This window comes from Triticum aestivum, chromosome 7A (assembly GCF_018294505.1).
Source record: "Triticum aestivum cultivar Chinese Spring chromosome 7A, IWGSC CS RefSeq v2.1, whole genome shotgun sequence".
In the NCBI taxonomy this organism is placed as follows: domain Eukaryota; kingdom Viridiplantae; phylum Streptophyta; class Magnoliopsida; order Poales; family Poaceae; genus Triticum; species Triticum aestivum.
This window is the reverse complement of record NC_057812.1, coordinates 300950804-300960442: the sequence shown is the minus strand read 5'-3', so window position 1 is coordinate 300960442 and position 9639 is coordinate 300950804. Positions and strand designations below refer to the sequence as shown.

The 9639-nt window shown below is 44.9% G+C and overlaps 1 long non-coding RNA gene across 1 annotated transcript; it reads right to left on the bottom strand.

Annotated features, from left to right (window-relative positions):
* Positions 1 to 760: 760 nt before the first annotated feature.
* LOC123148062 (uncharacterized) lies at positions 761 to 2801 on the bottom strand. The gene is made up of 3 exons (XR_006473635.1): positions 2645 to 2801; positions 2161 to 2224; positions 761 to 1227 (listed from the first exon to the last, which is right to left on the bottom strand). It is a non-coding gene; the product is annotated as an uncharacterized lncRNA (long non-coding RNA).
* Positions 2802 to 9639: the final 6838 nt, after the last annotated feature.

Genomic DNA, 9639 nt, shown 5'->3' with positions numbered 1-9639 from the left:
GGCTAAGTTGGGACACCCCTGCAGGGTTTGAACTTTCGAAAGTCATGCCCGCGGTTATGGGCAGATGGGAATTTGTTAATGTCCGGTTGTAGAAAACTTGTCACTTAACTTAATTAAAATGCATCAGCCGTGTGTGTAGCCGTGATGGTCTCTTCTCGACGGAGTCCGGGAAGTGAACACGGTTCTTGTGTTATGCTTGAACGTAAGTAGTTTTAGGATCACTTCTTGATCACTTCTTGTTCACGACCGCTGCTTTGCTTCTATTCTCGCTCTTATTTACGTATGTTAGCCACCATATTTGCTTAGTGCTTGCTGCAGCTCCACCTCACTACCCTTTCCTACCCATAAGCTTAAATAGTCTTGGTCTCACGGGTGTAAGATTGCTGAGTCCTCGTGACTCACAGATACTTCCAAACAGTTTACAGGTGCCGATGATGCCAGTGCAGATGACGCAACCGAGCTCAAGTGGGAGCTCGATGAAGATCTTGTTCGTTGTGTTGTGTCGTTTCCTGTTGATCAGTAGTGGAGCCCAATTGGGACGATCGGGGATCTAGCATTTGGGGTTGTCTTCTTTTATTTTGGTTCCGTAGTCCGACCTTGATTGTAATCTGGATGATGTATGTTTAACTTGTATTTGTGCGAAGTGGCGATTATAAGCCAATTCTTTATCCCATTCTTATTCAGTACATGGGATTGTGTGAAGATTACCCCTCTTGCGACAAACCTATCATGCGGCTATGCCTCTAAGTCGTGCCCCGACACGTGGGAGATATATCCACGTTGTGGGTGTTACATACAACACCAACATGTTACCAAACTCTCTTCTAGCAACCTCTTGATCAAAAGTATAGGTCTCTAAAGAAATGTTACCGTCCTCCTTAGCATTCATCATCAATGATGGCTGACACAATGTTTTGCCTCCCTTCGTCTTCAACATCTTGAGAGTGCAAATCTTTAGATGTTCAGCAAGATGCTTCGTGCCTGCTCTGGGTCCTGAAGTAAGTTCCTTGTGACAATAGTTACACCTTTCCTTCCATTGCCCGTTGATCCTAATCTTTTTCATTTCCAACCAAACTTTAGAAGTTAGCTTCTGTTTGCCTACTTCATTGACCTCTTTCACCTCCTCCTCCTGTCCATCTTCATCATCGGAAAGAATAACATGATCTCCATCTTCAGCCATTGGCATATTCACAAGGAACTTGTACTTGGCTGCTAGATCTTGTGCCACTGCAAAATGATCAGAAATAACAAAATAGACATCAAATTCATAATAGTCTGCTGAATGTAATACCTGATTCTTAATGAGCACTGAAATTACATTGCTCATATATACATCATACACTACGTACTAGAATCTCCTACTTATATAAGATCTTTATATGTAGAAAAATTGCATACATCACATCAACTATATACAGAAAAATGTATTTACATCATACACTGCGTACTGGAATCTCCTACATATCATCTAAAATCTATATACAAAAAAATTGTATACATCAGAACAACTATATGCTATATACATCATGTATAAGAAGAAATCAATGCTTATAGTTATATACACGGATGCATCACATCATGCATATAAAAAACTACAAGATCAATGCTCATATTCATAAAATCGTACACAAAACCGAAACTCACCAAGCCAAATAGCCTTGGTCTTGGTCTTGTTTTTTTGGCAGTAGAGGATCGACTAAGCGGGGCTAGGGCGAGGCGGCCAGCTCAGGGGCGAAGCCAGAAAATTTAGCCAATGGGTTCACCCATGGACTCAAGTGAGGATTTTATTATGAACTAAGTCTAGTTTTAGACCCTAGCACATAAAGAAATATAAGATCATTTAGATCAGTAATATAGTGATCTTAATAATCTTATATTTTTTTTACAAAGGGAGTAACAGCCAGGAATATAATACTCCTTTGTCCCAAAATAAGCGTTAATGATTTATTAGTATGACACTATTTTGGGACGGAGGGGGTATCACTTATGGAATATAGCTGTACACTAACAATGAAACTTGCAAGTTATACCAGTTGTATAAAATTGTAAATATAATAGTGCCAAAACAATTCATAGCTTTTGGTAAACTTCTCATCTTCTTGAAACATTTAAGTTTTTGCAAAAAAATGCAAGTTAGTTTAACAAGTTTAATGTACGTACCATGAAGTGGAAGAAGCATGTAAAGTCACTCACATTTCAGAGCATCATTTCTCGATCTTTTAGCCTTAAAAAAAATCAAACACAACATCATTAATAATATAATGACAGAAAAGTCCACATAACAAATTGGACACTCTATAATCTTGCATATTAGGGTTTTCTTGTAACCTTTTAAGTTCATTGATGATCAACCAAATCATAAGACAACTCATCAAAATTAGTTTCTTTAAATATATGGCTTTAGAGACTAGTTGCAATGATTTTGGTGCACTTTGCGAACATCTATAGGTGACCTTGATGTGTCTGTATCATTATCTGAATCGGGTAATTGATTTCTCTTTGAAACATATAATTCCATATCTTAGATCAATTAAAGTCAATGGGTTTCTATTGGAAAATTAGGGCAAAAAAGTATTACTGTACAAAGCTATGAGGTTAGATAGAACAAGCACACGAGTGAAAAGATGGGTGATGTGATTTCTACCTCACATTAGGACTAGAATTGTTGGCTTGCCGTTGCCGATCTGCAGTTGCGTGTTTGTCGCTGCCGTCCGTTGACCGAGCGATGCGTGAAGAGAGAACGATGGAGCCGACTAGGGTCGGCGGCTGCCGTGTATACGTCGTACGAGAGAGGAATCAGGTCACGCACAGACCTGGGCAATGGACACGGAGGCAGTTTTCTTGTGGGCTTTTTGGGCCGTTGGTTGTTCTATTTACGTCGCATTGGGTAACTCGATGGGGTCAGCCTTAACTTTTTATTGGGTTCATGTCACAAAAAATAGCTATCTCTATTTTTAATGGAGGAGTTGGTAGGATTGTGTTCAGATTTTTTTCGTTCCTCTATTTTCATCCGTTTTTTACTGGTTTTTTTCGCCCCCCCCCTCACACCAATCTACCGGTTTATTTTTTCTCCACTATTTCTTTTTAAACAAACACTTTTTTATCGTACAAAAAGTCACGGATCTTAACTTTCCTAACTTACCAATCAACCGATCCATCTCATCATGCAATTTGCTTTAGAAAACAAATAATAGATTTTAAGAAAACAAATAGCTGACTTTAAGGGAAAAATCCAATTTACTAATACTCCTTCATCATGATGGAATCAGAACGTTCTTAATACTCCTATCTTTATTTTTTATGGAGGAGTTTGTAGGATTGCGTCCAAGTTTTTTTTTCGTTTCCCCACTTTCGTCCGGTTTTTTTCGACTGATTTTTTCCGTCCCCCACCCACCAACCCACCGGTTTATTTTTTCTCCACTATTTCCTTTTAAACAAACACTTTCCTACTATACAAAAAGTCACAGATCTAACTTTCCTAACTTACCCAATCAACCAATCCATCTCATCAATGCAATTTGCCTTAGAAAACAAATAACGGATTTTAAGGAAACAAATATATGACTTTAAGGGGAAAATCCAATTTACTAATACTCCCTCATCATGATGGAATCAAAACTTTCCTAATACTCATACATTGCAAATTACCACATATTCACTTGTCATGTCTCCTGTTCCAGGAATAGGAAATCCGCAGCAGCTTCGACCCCTTTCACACACGACCGACACGGGCGGATACCACCATGGCACCGTTGCCCCACCATGCCATGCTGAGTAAATAGGCAATTTTTTGACTAATTTAATCCATAAATAAATTACTAGCATGGCATTGACAGAATGAAGAACATGCTGATATTGGATCACGCAAGCACATGCTACGCTAACGGCAGATACATCTACGTATAACGCTAGCATAGCTATAACAGAAAACAGTAGAAGCGGGATAAACGAGTTATACCCTCCAGTAGGCCATGCAGAGGCCGCCACGGCGGTGGCGGCAGCAGCGGTGTCCTCGGCGGCCTTCTTGTTGGCCTCGAGCTTCTCGGCGGCGACACGTTCGACGTCGGTGGACATGGTGATGATGAGGGCGACGCAGACATAGAGGAAGTAGCGGATCGGAAGCGAGTAGTCGCGTAGTCGCTGCCCAAAAACCTATTCGCCCCTCACCTGAATAGGAACCAGAAGGGCGTGGTTTCGGAGACCTGCTCTCCCGTCGACCGTGTACGCGGCGGACGGGATGGAGTCACCGGCGGCAGCAGCAGCAAAGGAACGAACGGTGGGTGTGCGCGTGAGCAGATGAGATCTGTTCGTGGCGAGACGTGGGCTCGACCCACGTCCGAGTCCGTGACAACCCATGACCCGACGTCTCAAATCGTGGCCCAACTGTCAGAGAACTCTCCTTTAGTGTCTGGCAAAAATAAGCACGTGGGTGTGAGCTTGGCACGGCTCAATCCCGCAACCCGCGTCGCGTCGCGCCGCGGCGAGGCGGGCGGCGGAGGAGGAGTGCGCGAGGGCCTCTTCTATTCTCAAGCTTCAATAGCATGTGAAATAACATCCCTTATAAAGAGGTCCAACTCCTCTTCCACTTCCGGAGTGGGACTAAACTTCCCACCTCCATGTAGTGCCAATAAACCCACATGGGCCCTTAGAGATTTTCAGAAATTACTAGATGGGCCTAAAGCCCACTCCAAATTTCAGCATGCCACGCGCGAGTACTTTGTACTGTAGAAACTCAAATAAGTAGGGACAGAGCAGAAAAGTTATCTAGTACTTTAGGCTTTGATTGTTCTTTTGCTGTTGAGGCCACTGGTAGGAGTGGTGGCTTAGCGTTATTTTGGAAAAATGAAATAAATATTGAGCATTTGGGTTACTCACAGTACCAAATTGATGTTAAAATATCAGATTTGGGTGGTCACCCATGGAGGCTGTCTTGTTTTTATGGTGAAGCTCAAACCCATCTCCGGCATAGAACATGGGACACAATGAGGGGGTTGGCACCGCTACATGACTTGCCATGGGCTTGCATTGGTGATTTTAATGAGGTTCTTCGGTGTGATGAGCATGATGGGATCGGCCAGAGGAGCCAGACCCAAATTCAAGGTTTTAGAGATGCTGTCGATATCTGCGGTCTTGTAGTCCTTGGTTTTCGGGGAAGGAAGTGGACTTTCGAGAAAAAGGTGGCCGGCGGCTCTTTCACTAGGGTGCGACTGGACAGGGCATTGGGCCCGCTGCAATGGTGTGCGCAATTTCCGTTAGCAGCGGTGGAGCACCTTACTACTGCCACATCGGACCATTCACCAATTCTACTCAACCTGAACTCGACTATAGCAAGCAGAGTGCCAAAACTGTTTCGGTACGAGACTATATGGGATACCCACTCGAATTTAATCCCTACCGTACAGTCTGCATGAGAGGCGAATGGCCAGGTCCAGATAGCCAGCGATGTTTGAGCAAAATTTGTTGGGGAACGTAGTAATTTCAAAAATATTCCTATGCACACGCAAGATCATGGTGATGCGTAGCAACGAGAGGGGAGAGTGTTGTCTACGTACCCTCGTAGATCGAAGCGGAAGCGTTGACGCAACGTAGAGGAAGTAGTCGTACGTCTTCCCGGTCCAACCGATCCAAGCACCATTACTCCGGCACCTCCGAGTTCTTGGCACACGTTCAACTCGATGACGCTCCCCGGGCTTCGATCCAGCAAAGCTTCGGGGAGGAGTTCCGTCAGCACGACGGCGTGTTGACGATCTTGATGTTCAACCGTCGCAGGGCTTCGCCTAAGCACCTCTACAATATGACCGAGGTGGAATATGGTGGAGGGGGCACCGCACACGGCTAAGGAACGATCACGAAGATCAACTTGTGTGTTCTAGGGTGCCCCCCTACCCCCGTATATAAAGGAGCCAAGGGGAGGGGTGGCCGGCCAAGGAGGGCGCGCCAAGGGGGAGTCCTACTCCCACCGGGAGTAGGACTCCCTTCTTTCCTAGTTGGAGAAGGAGAAGTGGGAAAGAGGAGGAAGAGGGAAAGGAAAGGGGGGGCGCCGCCCCCTCTCCTTGTCCTATTCGGACTAGGGAGGGGAGGGGTGCACGACCACCTCTTGCCTCCTTTCCTCTTCTCCCTTAGGGCCCATGTAGGCCCAATCACCCACGGGGGGGGGGGGGTTCCGGTAACCCCCCGGTACTCCGGTAAAATCCCGATTTCACCCGGAACGATTCTGATATCCAAATATAGGCTTCCAATATGAAGGAAATATGCCCTAGAGGCAATAATAAAGTTATTATTTATTTCCTTATATCATGATAAATGTTTATTATTCATGCTAGAATTGTATTAATCGAAAACATAATACATGTGTGAATACATAGACAAACAGAGTGTCACTAGTATGCCTCTACTTGACTAGCTCGTTAATCAAAGATGGTTATGTTTCCTAACCATGGACAAAGAGTTGTTATTTGATTAACGGGATCACATCATTAGGTGAATGATCTGATTGACATGACCCATTCCATTAGTTTAGCACCCGATCGTTTAGTATGTTGCTATTGCTTTCTTCATGACTTATACATGTTCCTATGACTATGAGATTATGCAACTCCCGTTTGCCGGAGGAACACTTTGTGTGCTACCAAACGTCACAACGTAACTGGGTGATTATAAAGGTGCTCTACAGGTGTCTCCAAAGGTACATGTTGGGTTGGCGTATTTCGAGATTAGGATTTGTCACTCCGATTGTCGGAGAGGTATCTCAGGGCCCTCTCAGTAATGCACATCACATAAGCCTTGCAAGCATTGCAACTAATGAGTTAGTGAGATGATGTATTACGGAACGAGTAAAGAGACTTGCCGGTAACGAGATTGAACTAGGTATTGAGATACCGACGATCGAATCTCGGGCAAGTAACATACCGATGACAAAGGGAACAACTGTTGGAAATATGCCCTAGAGGCAATAATAAATTAGTTATTATTATATTTCCTTGTTCATGATAATCGTTTATTATCCATGCTAGAATTGTATTGATAGGAAACTCAGATACATGTGTGGATACATAGACAACACCATGTCCCTAGTAAGCCTCTAGTTGACTAGATCGTTGATCAATAGATGGTTACGGTTTCCTGACCATGGACATTGGATGTCATTGATAATGGGATCACATCATTAGGAGAATGATGTGGTGGACAAAGACCCAATCCCAAGCCTAGCACAAGATCATGTAGTTCGTATGCTAAAGCTTTTCTAATGTCAAGTATCATTTCCTTAGACCATGAGATTGTGCAACTCCCGGATACCGTAGGAGTGCTTTGGGTGTGCCAAACGTCACAACGTAACTGGGTGGCTATAAAGGTACACTACAGGTATCTCCGAAAGTGTCTGTTGGGTTGGCACGAATCGAGACTGGGATTTGTCACTCCGTGTAAACGGAAAGGTATCTCTGGGCCCACTCGGTAGGACATCATCATAATGTGCACAATGTGATCAAGGAGTTGATCACGGGGTGATGTGTTATGAAACGAGTAAAGAGACTTGCCGGTAACGAGATTGAACAAGGTATCGGGATACCGACGATCGAATCTCGGGCAAGTATCGTACCGCTAGACAAAGGGAATTGTATACGGGATTGATTAAGTCCTTGACATCGTGGTTCATCCAATGAGATCATCATGGAACTTGTGGGAGACAACATGGGTATCCAGATCCTGCTGATGGTTATTGACCGGAGAGTCATCTCGGTCATGTCTGCATGTCTCCCGAACCCGTAGGGTCTACACACTTAAGGTTCGGTGACGCTAGGGTTATAGAGATATTAGTATGCGGTAACCCTAAAGTTGTTCGGAGTCCCGGATGAGATCCCGGACGTCACGAGGAGTTCCGGAATGGTCCGAAGGTAAAGATTTATAGATGGGAAGTCTTGTTTTGGTCGCCGGAAAAGTTTCGCGCATTATCGGTATTGTACCGGGAGTGCCGAAAGGGGTCCGGGGGTCCACCAAGGGGGTCCACCTGCCCCGGGGGGCCACATGGGCTGTAGGGGTGTGCGCCTTGGCCTATATGGGCCAAGGGCACCAGCCCCAAGAGGCCCATGCGCCAAGAGATAAGGGAAAGGAAGAGTCCTAAAGGGGGAAGGCACCTCCTAGGTGCCTTGGGGAGGATGGACTCCTCCCTGGCCGCACCCTTCCTTGGAGGAAGGGCAAAGGTTGCGCCCTCCTCTCCCTTGGACCTATATATAGTGGGGGGAAGGGAGGGCAGCTACACCTAAGCCCTGGCGCCTCCCTCTCCCTCCCATGACACATCTCCCTCCTCCCGCAGCGCTTGGCGAAGCCCTGTTGGAATCCCGCTACTTCCACCACCACGCCGTCGTGCTGCTGGATCTCCATCAACCTCTCCTCCCCCCCTTGCTGGATCAAGAAGGAGGAGACGTCGATGCTCCGTACGTGTGTTGAATGCGGAGGTGCCGTCCGTTCGGCGCTAGGATCATCGGTGATTTGGATCACGACGAGTACGACTCCATCAACCCCGTTCTCTTGAACGCTTCCGCGCGCGATCTACAAGGGTATGTAGATCCACTCCTCCCTCGTTGCTAGATGACTCCATAGATTGATCTTGGTGACACGTAGGAAAATTTTGAATTATTGCTACGTTCCCCAACAGTGGCATCATGAGCTAGGTCTATGCGTAGTTTCTATGCACGAGTAGAACACAAAGTAGTTGTGGGCGTTGATTTTGTTCAATATGCTTACTGTTACTAGTCCAATCTTGATTCGGCGGCATTGTGGGATGAAGCGGCCCGGACCGACCTTACACGTACTCTTACGTGAGACTGGTTCCACCGACTGGCATGCACTAGTTGCATAAGGTGGCTAGCGGGTGTCTGTCTCTCCCACTTTAGTCAGATCAGATTCGATGAAAAGGGTCCTTATGAAGGGTAAATAGCAATTGGCATATCACGTTGTGGTTTTTGCGTAGGTAAGAAACGTTCTTGCTAGAAACCCATAGCAGCCACGTAAAACATGCAAACAACAATTAGAGGACGTCTAACTTGTTTTTACAGGGTATGCTATGTGATGTGATATGGCCAAGAAGAATGTGATGAATGATATGTGTTGTATGAGATTGATCATGTTCTTGTAATAGGAATCACGACTTGCATGTCGATGAGTATGACAACCGGCAGGAGCCATAGGAGTTGTCTTTATTTATTTATGACCTGCGTGTCAACTTAAACGTCATGTAATTACTTTACTTTATTGCTAACCGGTAGCCATAGAAGTAGAAGTAATAGTTGGCGAGACAACTTCATGAAGACACGATGATGGAGATCATGATGATGGAGATCATGGTGTCATGCCGGTGACGATGATGATCATGGAGCCCCGAAGATGGAAATCAAAAGGAGCAATATGATATTGGCCATATCATGTTACTATTTGATTGCATGTGATGTTTATCATCTTTATACATCTTATTTGCTTAGAACCACGGTAGTAAATAAGATGATCCCTCACTAAAATTTCAAGAAGGTGTTGCCCCTAACTGTGCACCATTGCGAAAGTTCGTCGTTTCGAAGCACCACGTGATGATCGGGTGTGATAGATTCTTACATTCACATACAACGGGTGTAAGCCAGATTTACACAC